At 31.2% G+C, this 22,056-nt stretch overlaps 1 long non-coding RNA gene across 1 annotated transcript in view; it reads right to left on the bottom strand.

Annotated features, from left to right (window-relative positions):
• Positions 1-16,243, bottom strand: part of LOC127736454 (uncharacterized) — a 31,307-nt gene extending 15,064 nt beyond the window's left edge. The window contains exons 1-2 of the long non-coding RNA XR_007998971.1: positions 16,174-16,243; positions 8,775-8,908 (exon numbers count right to left, since the gene is read on the bottom strand). This is a non-coding gene — a long non-coding RNA (uncharacterized LOC127736454). The remainder of the gene's footprint in view (positions 1-8,774; positions 8,909-16,173) is intronic.
• Between the last annotated feature and the right edge of the window lie 5,813 nt (positions 16,244-22,056).

The following is a 22,056-nucleotide window of genomic DNA, read 5'->3' as shown; positions in this document are numbered from 1 at the left end:
AGACCAAACAAAATTTTGTTAATTAGTTAATTAAACTTAATGTAGAAATTTGCGCATAATAGTAATTCTAATGTCGTAAAAAAGAAAAGCCAACGTTGATAGAGGTATCTTGTCTCAGGGTGGGATAAAAAATTACTCTGATTCAAACACAAAATACTCTGAAACTGACACTATCAAGATGTTTGACAACATATGTGTTACGTTTAGAGGAAATGTTTCAACAAACATTCGGCATTGCCATAGAGACCACTTTGCTCCTGTTCTTGCCGACTTGTTCCTTTATTTGTATGAAGCTGACCTCATACAGAAGCTTCTTTTAAAGGATGAAAAAAGCTAGTTTATCCTTTAACTTTATTTTCCGCTATAAAGATGAAGTCGTCTCACTAAATGATTCAAAGTTTGGTGACTACGTTGAACGCATTTATCACTTCGAACATGAAATAAAAGATACAACAGATACAGTTAAGTAAGCCTCAAATCTTGACTTACATCTAGAAATTGACAATGAGGGTCGGTTGAGAACAAAACTTTTCGACAAAAGGGATGATTTTAGCTTCCCAATTGTAAACCTACCATCTTTCTATGTAGCAACATTCAAGCAGCGCCTGCATATGGAGTATATATCTCCCAGTTAATACGGTATTCCAGGGTTTGCGTTTCCTACCATGATCTCCTTGATAGAGGGTTGCTGCTCACAGGGAAGCTATCAAACCAAAAGTTCCAAGTGGTGAAGTTGAAGTAATACATTGGAAAGTTTTACGGACGCCATCGCGAGTTGATCCACCGTTATGGAATATCTGCTTCACAGATGACGACGGATATGTTTCAATCGTTGTTATCACAATTCCGTCATCCTTTTCCGCGAACTGACCTCCGAAATAAACTTATCACATGGTTTGTATTAACATGAGCAACACGACAGGTGCCACATGTGGAGCAGGATCTGTTTACCCTTCCGGAGCACCTGTGATCAACCCCGGTTTTCTATGTTGTGATTTGTATACTGTTGTTTGTCTTTTAGTCTTTTTTCTTTTTGTTTGCCATGATGTTGTCAGTTTATTTTCGACTTATGAGTTTGAATATCCCTTTGATATCTTTTGCCTCTCACTTATATCATTCAGGAGAAATACAATTTTGAAAAAAATTCTTTCGAGTAGAAATTATATGCGTATTAGTTTCCCCAGAGGATTTGTTCAAAACTCATTTTTTAGAGGAAATTTGGTTCAGTAAATTTCCTTCAGGAAAATTTAGTTCTGTAAATTTCATTAAACATGTTAAAGGGAATTACATTTCTGTTAAGTACATCAAAGGAAATGCTAGTTCTGGTTTTTTCCTAAAAACAATCAAGTTCTGTAATTTCCTTACGGGAAATTTGATATTGTACAACATCCTAATGTAATATCGTTTGGACAGAAACAATATTTTATTACATACAGACAAATGTGTAATTCATTGATAGACAATATATTTTGTTATACAATCATTTGTTACAGTCGTACACGTACTACATGTATCCTGCGGACAATTAGCAATCTTGCACATTTGGTTTTTCGCTAAAGGGAATTAATTGAGAGTAAATTATGGTAAATACTAAAATATCTGATAATGTAAAATGAATTAAGCACCAGTATATAAAGGTTGAATCTTAATCCTTTGGTAGATGAAGTTAAGGGTACATATGTTTGCGATGTTATAGCCATTGTTCATGATGGTTTCTGTAAATGGGTAGTGCTTAAGCACGTTTGTTTAGAGAAGACACATACTCTAAATTTTCAGAATCCAACCACTTCTTCGAACGATTAACATAAGTGATGTTATGTTATAAAAATGGTACATTCTGTTGTATGTTGTTAAATTACACCATTATTATATAATATCAAAAAAATAAGAGAGAATTATCCTCAGAAACTATCACATGAATGACAAAAATAGATATGTTTTGCTTCCAAAGGACTCTAAGTATTTTTGTGGTAGATCGACATTTGTAACAAATGAGAGGCATATTTGAACTGCATTTATAATCAACAATGTGTAAGTGCAATGTATAATTGATATAAAATGAAAACTAGCATTAAAGTTAGAACGAAAATATTTGAGAGATATCTCAAGAGATTAGAATACAAGAAGTAAATAAGATTTTTTTTTCTCAACAAAAGGTTGCTGTCAATAGTGAAATATATAGTCACGAACAAATTGTGCAACACGTAATTTAAATTTTATGAATGGAATCTGAGGTTTCTAAGATTGGTGATATGTTATATAGATACAATGGATAAGCGTGGATTCTTGAAAAAGAAACCATGAGCCCGGAGGGCGAATGGTTTGTTTTTCATGAATCTACGCTTATCCATTGTATCTATAACTTAAACTATTGTGTTGATTTCTTTTCAAAATTAAAGCCTTTTCTTAATTAGAAGGTATTGCAAGTGAGTTTAAATAACCATGTTATCGTGTCCAACGATGCATTGATAAATCTCAGATCACAATTAATTGGTTAACAAAACACAAATATAACACTTCTACCTTTAAAGATCTTGATATTACCAGGCATATGAATATTATCTTTTTATACAAAATAAGACATATTCGAAATTATTTCTAATAAAATTGAAAATGGAAATGGGGAACGTGTCAAAGAGACAACAACCCGACCAAAAAGCATATATAAAGTATATATATAAGAAGTATGTTATCGAAATTTTTCTAGCACTCTAGGCACATCACGATTTTCTCGCATAGGAATTTGCAAACAAACCTTTGTTAAATTATGTAATAAAACAGATGAAATCATACTATATTTATAAAACAAAAATTGACAAATAGAATTTTATCATTTTTGTTTCAAACATGTGAAATAGCCAATTATAATAAAAAAAAAAAACGGTAAAAACTCGCTATTATTTCAAAAATATCCACTATAACATGCAAAATTAGAAAAAAAACCAGAATAACTTAAGAATTGGAACAACAGAGAGAATACAGGGATTCGAACCTAAACCGACAAATCCCTATTTTTGACTCATTGATTTTAACCATGCTAACCTCGCGGCTACCAACTCATACTATACGACTGCCTATTGTGTCTATATAAAGGTACAAGCCCTGTGTGTCCGATGAACCAATGTATATCAGATGTTCATTTAAATATATAAAATAGACATCTACAGTGTAACCCATTGGTAGCCGAGAGGGATCGTCGATGTGTTGATGTCAGTCAAGGAAGGGTTCGATTCCCAGTGAAGGCATATAAAAATTACAAAAATTAAAGGTAAGTTTTTAAATTAATTCCATTAGTGAACAGAAATCAGTAAATTAGCCAATTCAAATGAAATTAGGCACACAAAGGAAACAATTGAATATAATTTAGTGAGTCAATTTCAGCGGCAGAGTAAGGAAGCGTTGATTCTAGGAAAAGAATCCACGGTCAATGAATAGGATGACGTCATAACAATGGTTTAATTAGTATGTCTATTATTAGTGTTAAGAGTAAGAAAAAGAAGAAGAGAAACGAAAAGATAAGGAAGTAAACAATAAATATCAAATGGTTTCAGCTCCAATGGCTGGAACGGATGTGACTGATTCCATACAAAATGGTTTCCTCTGCACCATTGCACAAGGAAGAAACTAAACCAAAGACCAATACTACGAGCCTTTTGAGAAACATGTACTCATGGCTAAATACGTCAACAACTTAGTAGTGGAACTATATTGTTAAATCATCATAAAATGCCTGACAAAACGAACTAGCGGAAGAACAATCTTGTAAATAAAGTGTTTATGAACAATGTATATATAAATAAGAAGATGTGGTATGAGTGCCAATGAGACAACTCTCCATCCAAGTCACAATTCATAAAAAGTTAACAATTGTAGGTCAATATACATGTAATCCATAAGAATTTATGTAAACTTTGTATATAGAATTGAATTGCGAACTTTTATATTATATTTAAAATAATATAAACTGTATATTATGAAGGTGGCGGATGAATTTTGCCAAGAAATTACAGATTTAACATTAGTACTTATAACCATATATGTAAAGGAAGATGAAAACGTGAGGAACAATATAAATTGAAAACCGAATTTTGGTTCTTGTTGCCAAGGGAGAAATGTCTAACACAATTTGTATAGAAACAATATGTTATTACATACAGACAAAGGTGTACTCTATTAATAGACCATAAATTTTATTAAACAATCAATTTTGACAGTCGTACATGTACTACATATATCTTGCGGACAATTAATAAACTTATACAAGTCAAGGAAGATAAGAAGATATAAAAACTAGCAAAGAAAGAGAAAGATGAGATTCCACCGGTCTCCTCCTCCGTGGGTAGGATAATAATTCATTATCAACACAATTCGTACACGTCAACATTGAATCTATACGTTCATGGACCAGTGTCACATAAGGGAACTTTTGAACATTCTTAAACCTATATTTACGTAATGAATCGTTACTTATTTTCCATGATTTCGGAGAAACGTGATGTGCCAGAAATTAGCTTTGCTGAAATAGTTTGTTTAATATTTCTTCAAAGAACTTTTCAGTTTTGTTAATTTTTTAGGGGAAATTTGATATCGTTAAATTTTCATAGAAGAAAGAGATTTCCTTTGAGGATATTGTTTGTTTAAAATTTCCTCATGGAAGTACTAGATCTAAAAGTAATTTCTTAAGGGATCTCTATTTCCTTGCGGATACGAAAAAAAAAATTCTCAGAGGAATTTCAAAAAGGGGCATAACTCCTATAACAATGGGTCTTACGTCCACTAAAAAACCCCACAAAAATCCAAAAACAAACACAAAATTGTTTTCACATACCAGTGTATCATAAATATTTTTATATTATTTATTTACAGTATCCAGTATCGATATGCGAATCTGGTGAAGTAAAATTGGTACCGTTTATGTTATAACCCATTTGCTCAAAGTCAAAGAGATCATGATTTATATTAATGGATTGAAAAGGAGACATTACTTTCACATAGACATAGCTTACTTATTTAAAGAACTGTTTCATATCACACATTTCATATGTACGTTTATGAACATAATGTTTTTAGCTGTAATCATTTAATAGATGATTGATGGATTGCTTTTTTTTGTGTTATACGCCACTTTCAGCAATGTTGGTTATATCTTGGCCGCTTACTATTATTGGTGAACCACCGACCTGCAGCAGGAAATCAGATAATTGTAGTCAATAAAGATTGGGGTCGAATGCTTGACTTGAACTCACAACATCAGTGATAGGCTTGTGATATAGTTTTATATAGTGATATAGATGAACTACTTAGACTACTTGGTCACCGATGCCCCCTTTAATAGTTTTAAGCGAGTATTAAATCACATAACAAGTGAAATAGCATGGCTTGAATGTTTTAAAATACAATACTCTAATATTGGAGTGTTCTTTTATCTTTATAATAAAAATTTTGAAAATATCTTCTATGCTTAAACATTTTATCAGATGTTACTTACTATTTAGCCTTAGTTCATGCAAAAACAAAACAAAAGATAAAGATTCAGGAACAACATATAAGGAAATAGATAGCTTCAATGATCTATGTCAGAGTTGTCAATTTCATTGCTTAAGCAAAATAGGTGAATTGACAGTATATTCTAGCTATAAAACTGAATTTCCTCCCTTTTTAGTCGAGTTATTTAAAATGTTTATGAAATTGTGTTGTGTTTATTAAACATGTAAGACTTGTGATCATAAGATAAGAAAATAAATATGTATGTATTAATGAAAATTTATGCAACTAAGTCTGCATTTCTATGACCTTAGATGGATTTTGCTATTTGTTTAGGTTCTTTTTTGTCACAGAGCTATTCAACTGTTTCGATTTTCATACATTCTTGGCTTTCAAATATTTGGCTTTGAGCGTCCCTAATAAAGCTAAATCAAGAAAAGAGCTTTGGAAGCATGAAATCTATAACGTGTTGTTTTCATCTTTTGGAGACACCATATTTTTCAACACCTGAACCATTATAGATGGGAACCAACAACATTGCAAATCCCGTATGAAATTATAAGGCGTATTACGCCTGGAAATAAGGCGTGAACCAGGCGGAAGTGGTACTTACGTGTCTAGATCCAGGCGTAAGGGAGCAGGAAACGTAAATTTGTAGTCCTTACGGGCGTAGAAAAAAGTGGCAAACCTGGCGTAAATTGAAATAAGGAAGGCGTAAATTTTCTTACGGGAGTAAAACTGTTGGTATGGCGTAAATCATAATACCCATAATGCTTTGTTTAAAGGATCATGGGAATTTTTTTCAAAATTTGGCTCTTTGATTTTAGTTTGCAAGAGTTGGACTTATGGTGCTTCATATGTTCAGGGATAATTAGCTTGTTTTGTGCTTTTTGAAAGAATTTGAAATTGGAAATATGGAATCAAATTGATTAATAAAAATTGTGAAAAAATGGAAAGTAAAACATGGTAAATAATAATTATGTGAGTATAACCTAAGTTATTAAGTTTTAAGTTCTAACAGTAATTTTGAAATCCCAAAACCTTTAACCTTGGATAATAACATTAAAATCTTTTACATGAAGTTAAATTGCAGTATTATCATTATATTTTAAAGGACATTAATTTATAAAAAACTTAGTTAATTAAAATGCTTAAGTTTTATTTCAAGAAAAATTAATTGTCATAATTCTTATTTAAACTTTAAACTTATTTGAGCCAGTGGCAGTGACTGTCTAAAATGTATTTATTTATATATTAGCTTCTTCAATGGTTAATATTTCCAGTTTTATGTCAAACAATGAGAAATTAAAGCAACAGTACAGAAGTTTGTATTAAATACACAAAAGAACACAGCTAGGGTAATACACTGATTTGAAATAAGTGTACTATTATGTAAGGATATTACGTCTGGTTTATTTATTGACCAGGCGTACTCATTTGCATATTACGCATGGTTTTCTCTGGACCAGGCGTACTCATTTAAATATTACGCCTAATTTTACGCCTGGTTTCCGCCTCAGATACGCTTGGTTTCCGCCTGGTTGACACCTGGTTGACGCCTGGACATGCATTCCTTAAACACTGCAATGATTGTACAGGATTAACACTGATATTTATTGACATTTTATTATTATCATTATATTTCATTGTAAAAAACATACAACATAAATAAGTATTAGAAATTGTAAGTAGTTGGTCTTGTTATTGTTAAAATTTATAAAATCTACCAAAAAAATCTCCCTTTTACGATAACATGATTAAAAAAGTAAAATCAATTATATGGCAATGAAAGGGAAGTAAATTTGTAAATTTAAAAATGGTTTGAAGGGGAAAATGAGATGAATTGATTCCCGTATTAAGGTAGATTAATGTAACCTTATGAGATAACTTTGTTCGAAACACACAAAACTCATTTGCAACAAAATGATGTAATTTTTATACAAATACTCTATCTTTTATTTTATCCCATGATTAAAAAATAATTCTCATCTTTAGAAAAAATATTACCATGGGAACAAAGCTTTTGGAACTTAAATTACCCTATGGGATCACTAGCTTTTCCCATCGAAATTATTATTGATTTTTTTCGTGGCAAACCTATAATTATCCTTGAGAAATTCATTTATCAAAGTACATGTGATCTTCTGAAGTGACATTGGTTTAGTTTTGACCATATCCGTCATAAGTGTCAGGATTGTAAACGCCCTTAGAAGACGGAACGTATAAGGAATACCAATGTCCGGCCGTCCGTCCGTCCGTCCGTCAATACTTCGTATGATAATCCAAATTTTCTAAAACAATTTTCATGTTATTTTCACACATAGGAATTGACGGATCTCAGTTTTGAAAATTTTTGGCTTTGTCGTTCCAGAGTTACGGGACTTTAATCATTTGAATTAAAGCAATTTTACAGATATTACGCACTTACTCAAGTACTAATATGTCTGAATTGAATTCCTCAACACATTATTGTTGTGATAGATAAATGAAAGGTCCGTTTATATTCTATTTATTCTGGTTTGTCGTTATGTTGTAGCATATCTTAATTTTGCTTTGATTGATTAACTGGAAACTTCAGATAGTTTTTGGGAATAGGTGAACATAACACACTGTTTGTTTAAAAAAATATCCGTGATGTTATTTAAGGGTAATTGTACTATTACCGTCAGATAAATAGAATATAAAAATAAGAAGCTGAGGTATGATTGCCAATGAGATAACTATCCACCAGAGTTCAAATGAAGTGGATGTGAGCAATTATAGGCAACCGTAGAAGCCAGTATATAGATCAAATTACTAAAAACTCAACACTGTTGTTAGGATTGGTAAATGTAGACTTACTTTAGATTATGATAATGTTCTTGTTTTCAATTCCAGAGTTTAGGGACTTTAAAGAGTTATATTTGATACAATATTTATACGCTTAAGGGTATTCTCATGCATGTTTTTCTAAAGAGACATTTTGTTTGCTTCTAATTAAATACCTTCTAGATATCATTCTTTATTTTGGAAACAATTTCAATATCCACAAAAAGGCCGTTTCGTGTACTCTTGGCTAAGCTACTTATTTGTATTAATACCCTGAGGATTATAGGTGGTTTCAGAGAAGATATGTCAAATATAACCAAGTGATACCAATAGTTCAAATGGCCCTTCAGTTCACAGTGAGCTAGAAATTAGTAGGGATACTACGATATTACATAACGACAATGCATAAAATACATTTCATATATATTTAGAAAAAATCATATTTTCAAAACACATGTACAGACATTCAAACTTGTAATTACCTGGTTCTGATGCAATTTTGCTGAACAGCTCTCCTTCCATTTCATTTGGAGTTAAAAAAATTCTAAAACTTCTAAGTGTCACCATTCTTTCAATTCTTGGCATCAAACGATCGATTTCCTTTCAATACCTCCTTCTACAATGACGGTAAAAAGATGGAATCATTTAAAAACTCAAATATATATATAAATAAACAAAGAGTTGTTTGTACATAGCAGTAACAACGATAGGTTATAAATTGGTAAACATGTAACAACAAAATTTTTTTTTTAAAATACACAAACGGTACATTTTAAGTCAATTTATTTCCATGAGTTTACAATATGTGTAAACTGACCAATATGTTGAAGTACATATTATCATAAAACAGCATTTGAATATTTATCAGAGGCCTTATCATAAGTTGATGTTCTACAACGAATACATGTTATATCTACAAGAACAGTCAATATTTGAATACAACGTAGCACAATAGATAAACAGTTAACTATAACTGCTCCTTTTCCATTGTTCATAATTTTGTAAACAATTATATTGTATGCTTCAATCTGTGTCAATATTCAAAAAAGATAAAATTTTAAGATTTTAAACTCATTATAGGTAGTAGACAACATGGACAATCTACAAATAACTTATATATATAGTCATGAATTACTGTTTTCTATCCCCTTAAGGGAACAACCGTGTAACTTCGGAAATTAGGGGGTTGGGGGAACAAACTTTTGATTAAATTAAATTAAAAAAAAAAAAGAAATACAAAGTATCTGTCGCACAATTGGCCATAATGAAAAAAATTGTTTTACAAAACTATGACAAACAAGAATTTTTACCATTTTGAACAGTTTCTCCCCCCTTTCTTCGGACAATGAATCAGTACTCGTATTGAAAAGATCTATAGTGTGTATTCTAGCATAGGATATTTTTCAAACAACCACCTGGGTCATTTTGTTACAATAACCCTTTTTACTTAATAAAACCGTTGACGTGTAGGTACGCGAAAGAAAATTTAAATCAAATTGAATAATCTACACATATGATTATGCATATACGTTTCTCCAATTAATAACCCGTTTCGATGCCCTTTTAGTGGTTACCCCAATTTTTTGAAATGCTGGATCAGCATCTGAGGATAGATATTATCAAATCCTTTTTTAGAATCAAAACTCTTTTCTTTTAAATCTACAGTGATTTTGCATATAATGTATTTTAAACGATGACTTACTTGACCTACTGTCAGAGAAAATGATCTCTATATCTATCCAAACCGATTTTACATAGTAATTACAAAGTAACAACAATTCTTGGAATATGACACTTCAAGTTATTTTAAAATTATCTTTAAATCAGCAAATAAATGATATTAGCATCACAAGTGCCGACCTAATGGTTTGACTGAAAAAACCAGTCACAATTGAATAAAATAATTAAGAATTTAAACCAGTCATGATCATGCATTGTTTTCCTACAATATATTTAAGATATCCTAAATCGAAATTGAAATTATGCTAACAAGTACTTGTTCGTTGTTACTAATCTGATCTAATCTAATTTATCTTTAAAACCCGTTTGTAGAGGAACCATATTTTCATATGTATAACAGGTGCTCTTCTTGTATACAGTGCTGGTACTCCCTCCACCATTCGACATCTTACCATGTTTTCATGTGAAGAACGGTTGCTCTCTTTATGTACGGTGATGTTACTCCCTCCACCAATCAACATCTGTTGTGCACATAGTTACAGTGAAAGTCCTATCCACACACAAATTTGTGTAAGACCATATACAGTTTATATCATCAGTTTAAGTCATCCCTTCGTAAATTTTATGGACGCCATCACGAGTTGGTTGACCGTTATGGAATAACCGTTTCACAGATGATATCGGATATGTTCCTTATGTCGTAACTACAGTACCCTTCCCTTTTCACGAATGTGACTTACCGAATTAGACTATTTACCGGATTTGTAATAACATAAGCAACACGACGGGTGCCACATGTGGAGCAGGATCTGCTTACCCTTCCGGAGCACCTGAGATCACCCCCAGTTTTTGGTGGGGTTCGTGTTGCTTAGTCTTTAGTTTTCTATGTTGTGTCATCTGTACTATTATTTGTCTGTTTGTCTTTTTATTTTTGGCCATGACGTTGTCAGTTTGTTTTCGATCTATGAGTTTGACTGTCCCTCTGGTATCTTTCGTCTCTCTTTTATATCACTTGGGTCACCTTATTCTTATATTTGCACGTATTGTTAAAAAAAATCGTTCTCTGAACCACGCCATCACTTATAGATGATCTTTAATCATTCACTTATCTTATTGTCAATTCGCACTAGATTTATTACTGACCATATAACATCTTGTATCGGGCTATAGCAGTTGATGTAGAAGGCGTCGAGTAAGGCGTTCTATTTGTTCTAAACAAACTAGAGAGAGTTTCTTTGTTTTCACTACAGGCGGTATATCCAAAATATGTTGTAGTTTTTCTTTGCATGGTTGACAAATTGAATTCCCATTGTGTTGGGCGTTGTAATTAGTTCATGAAGTATGGTTTCCACACTTTTTTCAGGCTTTCACATTTTAAAATATAGTGTTCTATATTTTCTTCTTTCTCTGCACAAAATAGACATTTCTGGTCGGTCTCGTACATTTTGATCCTTTTGATCTGTATGATATACGAGCCTGTGAGCAGTTTTAATTTTACTGGCAAGCTTGCTGTATCAATATCAGAGTGGCAGTTGATTTTGAAGAGAGGATATATATATAAAATGAGAATTTTCTTGATTTTATTTTTTGACATTTCAAAAACAAATCCCCCCTCTTTTCCAAAACAAAATGTTGCCTAATTTGTAAAACCTAAAGTCGTAGCATTTCACCCGAAAACAACGAAAATTACTTTGGTTTTCAGTTTCATAATCCAATTTGACTAAATTGAAATTGACTTTTCTCAGACTTTTGATTTTTGACTTTTGAGGTTGCAATCTTCATTACGGCCACTTAAATGAAAATGTCCAAGTAAACTCTGCAAAGGTTATGCTTCAGATATAATACATTTCTTTAAATTTGTAGCGAAAACAGGAAATTGTGAAACTAATTTATATGGTAAGATGAGGTACGTTATCTATGGAACGCAACAGCTGCCTTATGATATATAACGATAATCATATCATTAAGGGTTGAGATATAACATGAAGCAAATTTTCTATACTATTACGACATTTGACTATACTACTCTGTCAATTTGCCATATTACTAAGATAAATTTATATACTATAAAGACGTTTTGATATAACATGGAGCTACCTTTCAATACTATTCTGTCATTTTACTTTGTCATGAAGATATTCTTTTATACTATGAAGACATCTTGATATAATATGCAGCTACCTTTTCATACTGATTTGTCATTATACTATACTATTCTGTCATATTACTATCCTACGACGATAAAGTCGTATAACACAAAGACATATTGATATAACATTGAGCCACCTTTTATTTTATCACCTCACTATGCTATTCTGACAGATTACTATATCATAATGATACATCTTTATACTATAAAGACGTAATGATATAACTGTAATGCTGACCAAGGAATTTAAAAAAAGGCGCAAGTTTTTTTTTGTTTATGTAGAATTTAATAAATTCGAGGTGAATATGGCATGTGAAAAATTGCCTCTCAACTTTTTATATGAAAAAAGTCCATAATTCTGAAAAGCAAAATCAAAATTTTCACCAAAAATTATACAGACCATTAGACTATCATTAAAAACAACAGTGTAAAGTTTGAAGTTAATCAAGCAAGGCATTTTCAAGATACCGCGCGACGTGAAACCCCCCCTTTTTAATGAACAAAGTCCATTAAACTAAAACGAAAGGTTAAAATTTCACCAAAAAGTATACAGACCTTGAGACAAAGAACTGGGAACAGTTCAAAGTTAATTAAACAAGGCATTCTCAAGATACAGTGCGACATGTGAAAAATTGTCTCCCTCCGTTTTGAATGAATAAAGTTCATAATTCTGGAAGGAAAAATCTAAATTTCACCAAAAAATATACAGACCGTTAGACTATGATAACAAACAACTGTGTAAAGTTTGAAGATAATCAAGCAAGGCATTCGCAAGATACGGTGCGACATTTTTACGACGGACAGACGGATGGACGGACATTTGTATACCATAATACGTCCCGTCAAAATTTGACGGTCGTATAAAAAAGGGAATACATGTTGTTATAAATAAAAAATATAAAAAGGATAGCATTTGTCTATCTTGAGAAAACATTCCTACCAATTAACCACTCCGTCCTGGATAATCTTGGGATGTGAGGTACATGAACAAACTTGACCCATTTGGCAGTTCATAACAAAATATCTAAACATGAAAGCGTAAAAACAAGATCTTGAACTATCAAGAAAATCAACACTGAATGCAATGCATTAAACACAAGTCAACAATTTAAACAGACAGAGGCTGAAAAACGGGACCTTGTTGTTTTCTGAGCTGCACAGATTTTGGGGGAAAATAACAAATTCTGTAACGAAATTGTTACTACATGTAAATGTAAATGTCATTTCCCTAATATTGTTTTTGAAGATTTTTGGTAAAGTGACACAGAGTCTTACTCACATTTTTTTATGAAAATATTGAGAATACATATTTCTTAATTCCGTCTGGAAATCAATAGCCTACAATAACTCAAAAAGGAAATTTTATTCACTTTTTTTCAATTATCTTTTAAATTGGTGAACAACCGTCGCAGTAAATTAATATTAATGTTAGCACAACGAAGTTCCTGGTACTCACACCAGGAGCCTCACAACTAATCATACAAACAATTTCTGGAATTTGTATTGGTTAAAAAATTTCGTACGAGGAGCCTGGCGGCTAATCGTAAGAATTGTTCGTTTGCGGAGCCACATCCATATTTTTACAGGGATAAAATTCAAATGGTTTTATTGCTGACTTTATACTCAAAAGGGTAGCAGTAAATACCAATAACAAAGTATTTTCCAAAAGACGGGCATCAACATTTTGAGACAGTTGTAGGTCCATAAAAAGTGCACGTTACATGGGCATACAACTTTTAGCACATGAAAAATCATATAAGTATCATAAGTATCATTTCTTATTAAAAGTTATTGCATATTACCTGAATAAGTACGCTTTATAAAAAAAAACTATCATTTCAAAATTAAGAATTTTATCACTATGAAAATAAACTTCAAACTTTACACTGTTGTTTTTAATAATAGACTAATAGTCTGTATAATTTTTGGTAAAATTTTGATTTTTCCTTCAAGTGTTATGGATATTATTCATATTAAAAGTTGGGAGGTAATTTTTCACATGCTATATTCACCTCTAGTTTATTAAATTCTACTTTAAAAAAAAATCTTCCGCCTTTTTTATATTCCTTGGTCAGCAATACTGTTATATCAATACGTCTTTATAGTATAAAAATGTATCATTATGATATAGTAATCTGTCAGAATAGCATATATAGTGAGGCGATAAGATAGTATGAAAAGGTGGTCCAATATTATATCAAGATGTCTTTGTGTTATACGACTTTATCGTCGTAGCATAGTAATATGACAGAAAAGTATGAAAAAGTTGCTCCATGTTATATCGAGATGATTGTATAGTATACACATTTAACGTAATAAGATAATAACATGACATAATAGTATAGTGAGGTGACAAAATAGTATGAAAAAGTTGCTCAATGTTATATTATTAATGAGATGTCTTTATAGTATATCATTATGAGATAGCAATATCACATACTAGTATAGTTAAATGACAAATCAGTATGAAAAGGTAGCTGCATGTTATATCAAGATGTCTTCAAAGTATAAACGAATATCTTCTTGACAATGTAAAATGACAGAATAGTGTGTAAAGGTAACTCCATGTTATATCAAAACGTCTTTATAGTATATAAATGTATCATAGTGATATAGCAAATTGACACAGTAGTATAGTAAATTTGCTTCATGTTATATATCAACACTTAATGATATGATTATCGTTATCATAAGACAGCTGTGGCGTTCATTAGTTATTTGTATTGTTCAGTATGTTAGCTGGATTTGTTTTTTAAACAATTCAGTAAAATCGTTTTACGTTTCAACTTCGTTTCAGGTGAGTGCGCTGAATTGGTTTTACATGGATAATCAATACAAAATCATAGCAACCATTCAACACAAAAACCAAAAACTCTTTTTAAGAATATAAATATTTGATGTGTATTGATTATGATTAATTGTTAGTTGTAATAAGGTAGATCTGATAGAGTTACGTAAAAATCGTGCTTGTGTGAGCTGCCAAGTATATGTAATAAAATTTTGCTTTGTTATAAACTGTTCACTATCTTATTTTCTCTCCTGTAAACGTTTAAGTCGATCAGTTCTGCATCTTAAAATATACACTGCACTGAACGTTGTTTTGGGTTAAGCAACAGTCCTAGCTATTGTTATATCTCGTATATATAGATTTCACCTGAACAACACTTTGTAATTCAGAAATCAGATACTTAATTGTCAGAGGATGGAAACTAACTACTTTTCATTTGTCTTGTCTTTTTTTAATACTGTTCTTTCAATTTATAATGAAGGTGAAATTATGAAAGTATACGAAAAATTCCTGTTGATATATCATGTGTAAAATTTCTGATATAAGTTAATTGAATGCACAAGAACTGTATATTCGATGTAAACAAAACCTGTGTTTGATTTTTTTCACATTTTGTCATGTCGAGGGATCTTATAGCTGACTATACGGTGTGGGACTTCTCATATTTGAAAGCCGTATGGTGACCTATAGTTGCTTAAATCCCCGTCATTTGGACTCTGTTGGATATTTGCCTTATTGATAATCATACTTCATTTCTTTTTTTTTATACAGGGTAAGGAAAGGCGCAAATTAAAAACCAAAAGCCGAAAAAAACAGACTACACAAGGCCCATACAAAAACAGTACAAGACAAACGAACAGACCACGAAACACAAAAAAAGAAGAATCTGCAGATTTTAAGAAGTAAAAAGTTACCGTTGTAACAATTAGTGGTACATAACTTTGCCTATAACGATTGTAAACTGAAACGGGTTTCGCTAGTAGAACATTTGATGTTATTACCAAAAGACGACCGTATAAATACAAACTAACAAGTCAAATTTTATAGCTCAGTTTTCTCTTGTATTTGTGACCAGCATTATGTTTCCTAAAATATCAACTACTCATCTAAAGTTCAAAAGTAACAAAGCAATGAACATGTTTTGACCACTATAACATAAGTATTACTATCTTTAGTGTTATTTTTGTCTGACACCAAATCTACTACATTAGTAATTAATGTGTGTATATATATTTCAGCTCAAATAATAACGACAAAAACATACCTTAAAAAAGAAAGATGTGTTTCCTTCTATCAGGAATTTAAAAAACTGCACAGAATTATATATTGATGCCTTTGCTTGCTTACTTGCCGATCGTTTGTTTCCTAAGCAACCTATTGTGACTATTCTATTAGGCAGGTGAGTTTATTAATTTTTATGCAACACGCACATCGATGTTAAAAAAAGAATATCAATCTGATTAAAATCCAACAATAAACATGTTTTCAAAGGTTGGTTTTATTTAGGTTTTATGGACCAAGGCGGCGGTAAAAAAGGTAATTTTTTTTTATATTTCCCCAAAAACCGATTTCATACCAGAGCTACTCAGTATTCAAACTTTCAAACAAGACTGGATTGAATGTTAAACAAATGCAAAGTCATTGCACCATTGTGAAATAATGAGAGTTGTTCTGTGAATTGAATACAAACAAGAAAAATGATGGAACCGATTGCCTAACGTTATCAAGAAAATATTTAATTATACTGTTCTATTTTTTCCAAAGCAGAATTTTTGAAATCTAGTATACTATATTTTATTTCTGGGATTGGTATTTTCACATCAGGTGCCCAATCTAAATCTAAGCGTCGAATGAAAAAGGATTAAGCCCTTGAAAAATTACACTAATGTTTGCTTTCAAAGTCAAGAAAAATCAGTTCTCCCTACAAATAACAAGTCTTGTCTTCAGGCTTACAATTTTCTGTATCTTATTATATGACCAGCCTCAAAAAGGTATGTGCCTAATGAATTCACGCAAAATGCGTTAGAAATATTCATGATAACAAGTCCTAATTCTATCATTACAAAATATGGGTTTTGCTTATTGTTGAAGGTCATACTGTGACCTATAGTTGTTTACAGCCACGTCGATCCATCGGTCTCTGGTGGAAAGTTGTCTAATTGGACTTTATCAGGTTGGGGACAATCACCCAAATAGGGTTTGATATCCCATTTAGGATATAATTAAATACTTCAAATGGGATAAAATCTATTGTGTAAAAAAAGATCTTTGTTTAGGATTCAAAGGATAATATTTCAAAGTGTATATGATTACATAAAATTAGAGACATATATATACATTTGAATAAATGTCTCTGCTTATATTCTTCTTATAGTCCGAGTATGTTATAGGCCGTCTTTGTTATAGGCCAAGTTTGTTTAAGGTTTCACGATACCGAATAACGTTAAGCCACGAGTTATCTTCTTGTATTTGTCGACATCCATGAAATTGACGGCAAACATAAAACCTGATGTTTTATATTAACTTAGAACGAATTAAACAAACAATTGGCCTCAGTCTGGTATAAATTAGTTAAAAGATAAATGTTCTTTATTTCAAATTTGCAAATATATGTGATTATATATTAAAAATACCTTCATTTTAGCGACGCTTTCTATACTTATTAGCAAACAAAAACTTTCATAAATGAAAGAACAAAAATGATAAAAGTGAATCACACTTATGTTCATAGATATCAGTCAATGTAGCAGGTTCCATCGTGTTTCGGGCGGTTATCGACACAATACATGCATAGGCCCTACGCTGTACTTTAATCGCGAAATATATAAATAAATAAAAATCCTTTTATCTTTGATAAACATTTTTAACTGCAACTTTGCCTAGATGCAGAGTGCCGAGAGATTTTATGTAATACATTCATTTTTACATTGATTGCTTCGTCGTCTTCCGAAAATTCTTCTGCTCATTCTTTACATACATTGTAAAAAATACTTTTTAGACGTTCTGTTTCTATTGATAAGTAAGCATTTGTACGATTTATCTTTATAAAATTATGTTCTTATGCATAACAGACTGAGTTTTTTTTTAATTTTTTGTTGTATTTTGCAATAAATTCTTATCTATGATGCACGCTGTTTTTCCGATGAAATTTTGTTTTGAAAGTAGAAATCCAATTTATAGAAAGGCAGGATGATGTGTAAAAGTACTGGGAATTGTACGACTATTAATGCAATTTCGTTAAGAAAATCATTCGTTTTAAAATGGTCTTCAAAAAACGCTGCTAGAAAAATAAAAGTTGACAAACCCTGTGCAGCACAGCCTTGGTGGACTAACCCTGTGCATGCACAGCATTAGTTGACTAACCCTGTGCATGCACAGCATTAGTTGACTAACCCTGTGCATGCACAGCCTTAGTGGACTAACCCTGTGCATGCACAGCATTAGTTGACTAACCCTGTGCATGCACAGCCTTAGTGGACTAACCCTGTGCATGCACAGCATTAGCGGACTAACCCTGTGCATGCACAGCCTTAGTGGACTAACCCTGTGCATGCACAGCCTTAGTGGACTAACCCTGTGCATGCACAGCCTTAGTGGACTAACCCTGTGCATGCACAGCCTTAGTGGACTATAAGATAACCCTGTGCATGCACAGCCTTAGTTGACCAATCCTGTGCATGCACAGCCTTAGTTGACTTACCCAGTGTATGTATTGTTAGTCCTTTGAATAAACTAATATGAAACTTTTAATAAAGCAAGTCATGCAAAAACATGTTTTCGTACATGTACAAACCCTTGAAGTTCTATGTTGAAACATATATTCTTTAAATAAAATGTAGACTAAGGCTTGCTTAATATATGTACTTTAACAGTGCATTACAGTTGCACCAAATAATTATATAATTTATACACATACAGCTTAGAGGAAATTGTTATCCATGTAACAATTGGCTTTATGCAGTTACTCTGTATGCACAATTACAGGTTTGGATGGAATTTGAACTTGTTTTCTAAAACTATAGACAGGTTTATGTATATTGTTTTGAATCATTTTAATAACTGCTCTGACAGATCTATTCAAAATTCATACAATTGTAAGTCGAGGATACTGATGATTTTCTTTTGTTATCATTTTAATTGCTCATTGATATATATTTTGCAGGAGAAGAATTCACATTCTACCTATTAATAACTCAGGAAAGCCACAATTTAGAATTGGCTACTCAATTTGCAACAGTCCAAGTTAAAAATACATATGGAATAACCATACATTGTCTTAAAAGTTTAAAAATTTATCGGAACAATTATCAGAAACAGGAAGTAATGAGGCATTTCTATCCTCATTTGTGCCTATTAAGGCAATAATGTATTACACATGGCCAGATAAGAGAAAAAAAGACAGAAGACATTTACTTTATTAGTCATAATAAAACATAAATTTGTTACATTCATTATATAAAATAAGAGAATGGCAAGTTGTAACATAAATTCATGGCAGTTGTGGTTCTGATTTCAGAATGCCTTTATTTTATTAATTTGTTTGTAAAGTTGATTATGGAAACTACTATTTATATCAGTTGAAAGCAAGTTTCAAAAGTTTAAATAAGTCTAAAGGTAAAAAAATGAAAGAATGTTTTAAAAAACTCATTGTCTGATCATCAATTTCATATTAACCTCTTTTCAATTTGTTTTTTATTTATAATAATTTCTATGTTTATCTGTTTCATTTTTTATTATTTTATTATTTTTTTCATGATCTGAACCTGAAGTCTTTGTTTAAAAAAGCTGTCTTCAAAATGGAAACCGTTTCAGAGGACTAAAAGTAATGTCTCCTTAATAGAAAAATCAATAATGAAACTGCATGATCAGGTTTCATTTTCATCCAAAATGTTCAACTCATTCATTACACAAGTCTTGTGTATTTATGAAAAAAAAAATTCAATAAAATACAATCTTGGTTCCTTTAATGATTTGTTTTATGTCAATTCTAAAAAAATAACTTACAAAAAATCATACAATGAAAAGACAGTTTCATTGTTAAAACTGGTCCGTACAATTCTATGAAATAACATGACATTTTCTATGTCAAGATAATACTATTCAAGAACAACAAGAAACATCACTTTTTATACCACATTAGAGGTCATCTAAAAAGCATGAGAGTTCAAACAGATATTTGTCCATGTTTTAATGCATTTTTTCATATAAAATAGTAAGAGATAACACATATATAGGAATCCTTCCTAATTTCTTTATAAAAAGAAATATGTTTTTCAATTTCTCAAATCTAAATATGTTTAATGAGGTTGTTAATGCAATAATTGTAATTTCTACTTAAAATGTTCAATCCATTCAGAAAAAAAAGTTTAAATGTGGCCTTGAAAAAAAAATATTCGGAGTTTTTGTTTCATGTTTCATTTGATGCATATTTGACATGTACTCCTTATACTTGAACCATGTATATATTTGTTCCGGACCATATGAGTATTTGGACCATACGCGTATGGTCATGACCATATGCGTATACTCAAATGGTCCGACCATACACATATCGTCATGACCATACGCGTATGGTCCGGCTAATCAAATCGATGAATGTTGAATTCTTTAATATTGTTACTTTTTTCAGGTATGACCCTTCGAGTTGTTTTAGAATAAAGCTTTTAATAATAATTTTATTGTTTGTTTTTATCAAATGCTTATAATATTACATGATTTATTAATTAAGTATTAATTATAAATAAAGTGGAAACGAAAGCCCAAGTGAATTTTACTCAGTGTAGAATTATAATCAAAATTATACATGGTCATTTTTCATATCTTTTTATTCAAGAAATGACAATAAGTCGATTTCGAAGAAAACTTCAATCAATTTATAACTAAAATGTTCGACAAAAAGTCAACTGTTCTCCTAATGGATGAAAAGGTCAACATAATAACGTCACTTTTGATTAACATCACAGAAGGAAATAAAGCAGATACTGCAAGATACAGCCATTTGTTAAGTTTTTAACAACTTTTTATTCGATCACTCAGACACAATACATACGTGTAACAAGAGGAATACAATATTTACATATATACAAACAATACAAAAAATGGTGGGTATAACAAAGGAAAAAACATAAAAAATACATTTTTAAACAATCATTTTACAAAATGTTCTTAAGTTTACTTATAAAGATGTGTTAGATTTTTTAACACTTTTACATTACTTAGTGATAATAAGCCTATCATTTTTTGATAACATGGATATCTATTAAAGTAAATAGGATTATGTTTGTTTCGTATTTTTACTACTGTCGGAAACTGACACTCAAAAAGGTAATGAAATTCAGTGCCAATTCCTATATGACATAAGTGGCATATTCTTTATTCTATTGGAATGTTTGTCCACCTTCCGGTTTCTATGGGTATTTTTAAATTACAACACCTCAATTTTGCTAATAGTTGTCGTTCTCTTGGAAGTAATTTTAGAAGGTAGTTTTCCAGATTAAATTCTAATTTAAACTGACCATACAATTTTCCTCTTGATGAATTTTCTATTTGGCTATACCATTTTTGAATGAACTGATCTACGAGCCTTTGCTTTACAGTAACTTTTAATTGGACTGAATTAACTGGAAATTACTGAGTCCATACATAGCTGAGTCCCGTGTTATCAAAAATAGACTTTAAATGATTTATCCACTTAAAACTAGTATTACCTGATTGATTAAGCTTAAACATTACTCTATATAGCACACTGCTTAATTTGTTTTGATTGACAATAAGCTTATTCCAAAAACAGACCATTTTTAAATTAATAGCTACCTCAATTGGAGTTCTGCCAAGTTCTCTATAAGACATGAAATTAGGAGTAGTGGTTCTTAACTTTTGCAAAATTGTAGGTGATTTTTTTCTATCACCTGAATGTTTTCAAACCCCCACACTTTGCACCCATAAGTCAGGATGGGAAGTATGAGGGTATCGAATAAGCTAATCTGTAAATCAACAGGTAATGATATATTGCGTATTTTTCTGTATAAACTGAATAATGCTTTTTGCGCTTGCTCGACTAATTTTGTCTTGGCTTTAACAAAAGAACCATTGTAACTTAAAATTACTCCTAAATAAGAGTAGGAATCTTCTTTATCTAGATTATTGC

Source organism: Mytilus californianus, unplaced genomic scaffold (assembly GCF_021869535.1).
Source record: "Mytilus californianus isolate M0D057914Y unplaced genomic scaffold, xbMytCali1.0.p SCAF_31, whole genome shotgun sequence".
NCBI classification, from domain to species: Eukaryota; Metazoa; Mollusca; class Bivalvia; order Mytilida; family Mytilidae; genus Mytilus; species Mytilus californianus.
The sequence above is the reverse complement of the archived record's forward strand: the minus strand, read 5'-3'. Positions and strand labels throughout refer to the sequence as shown.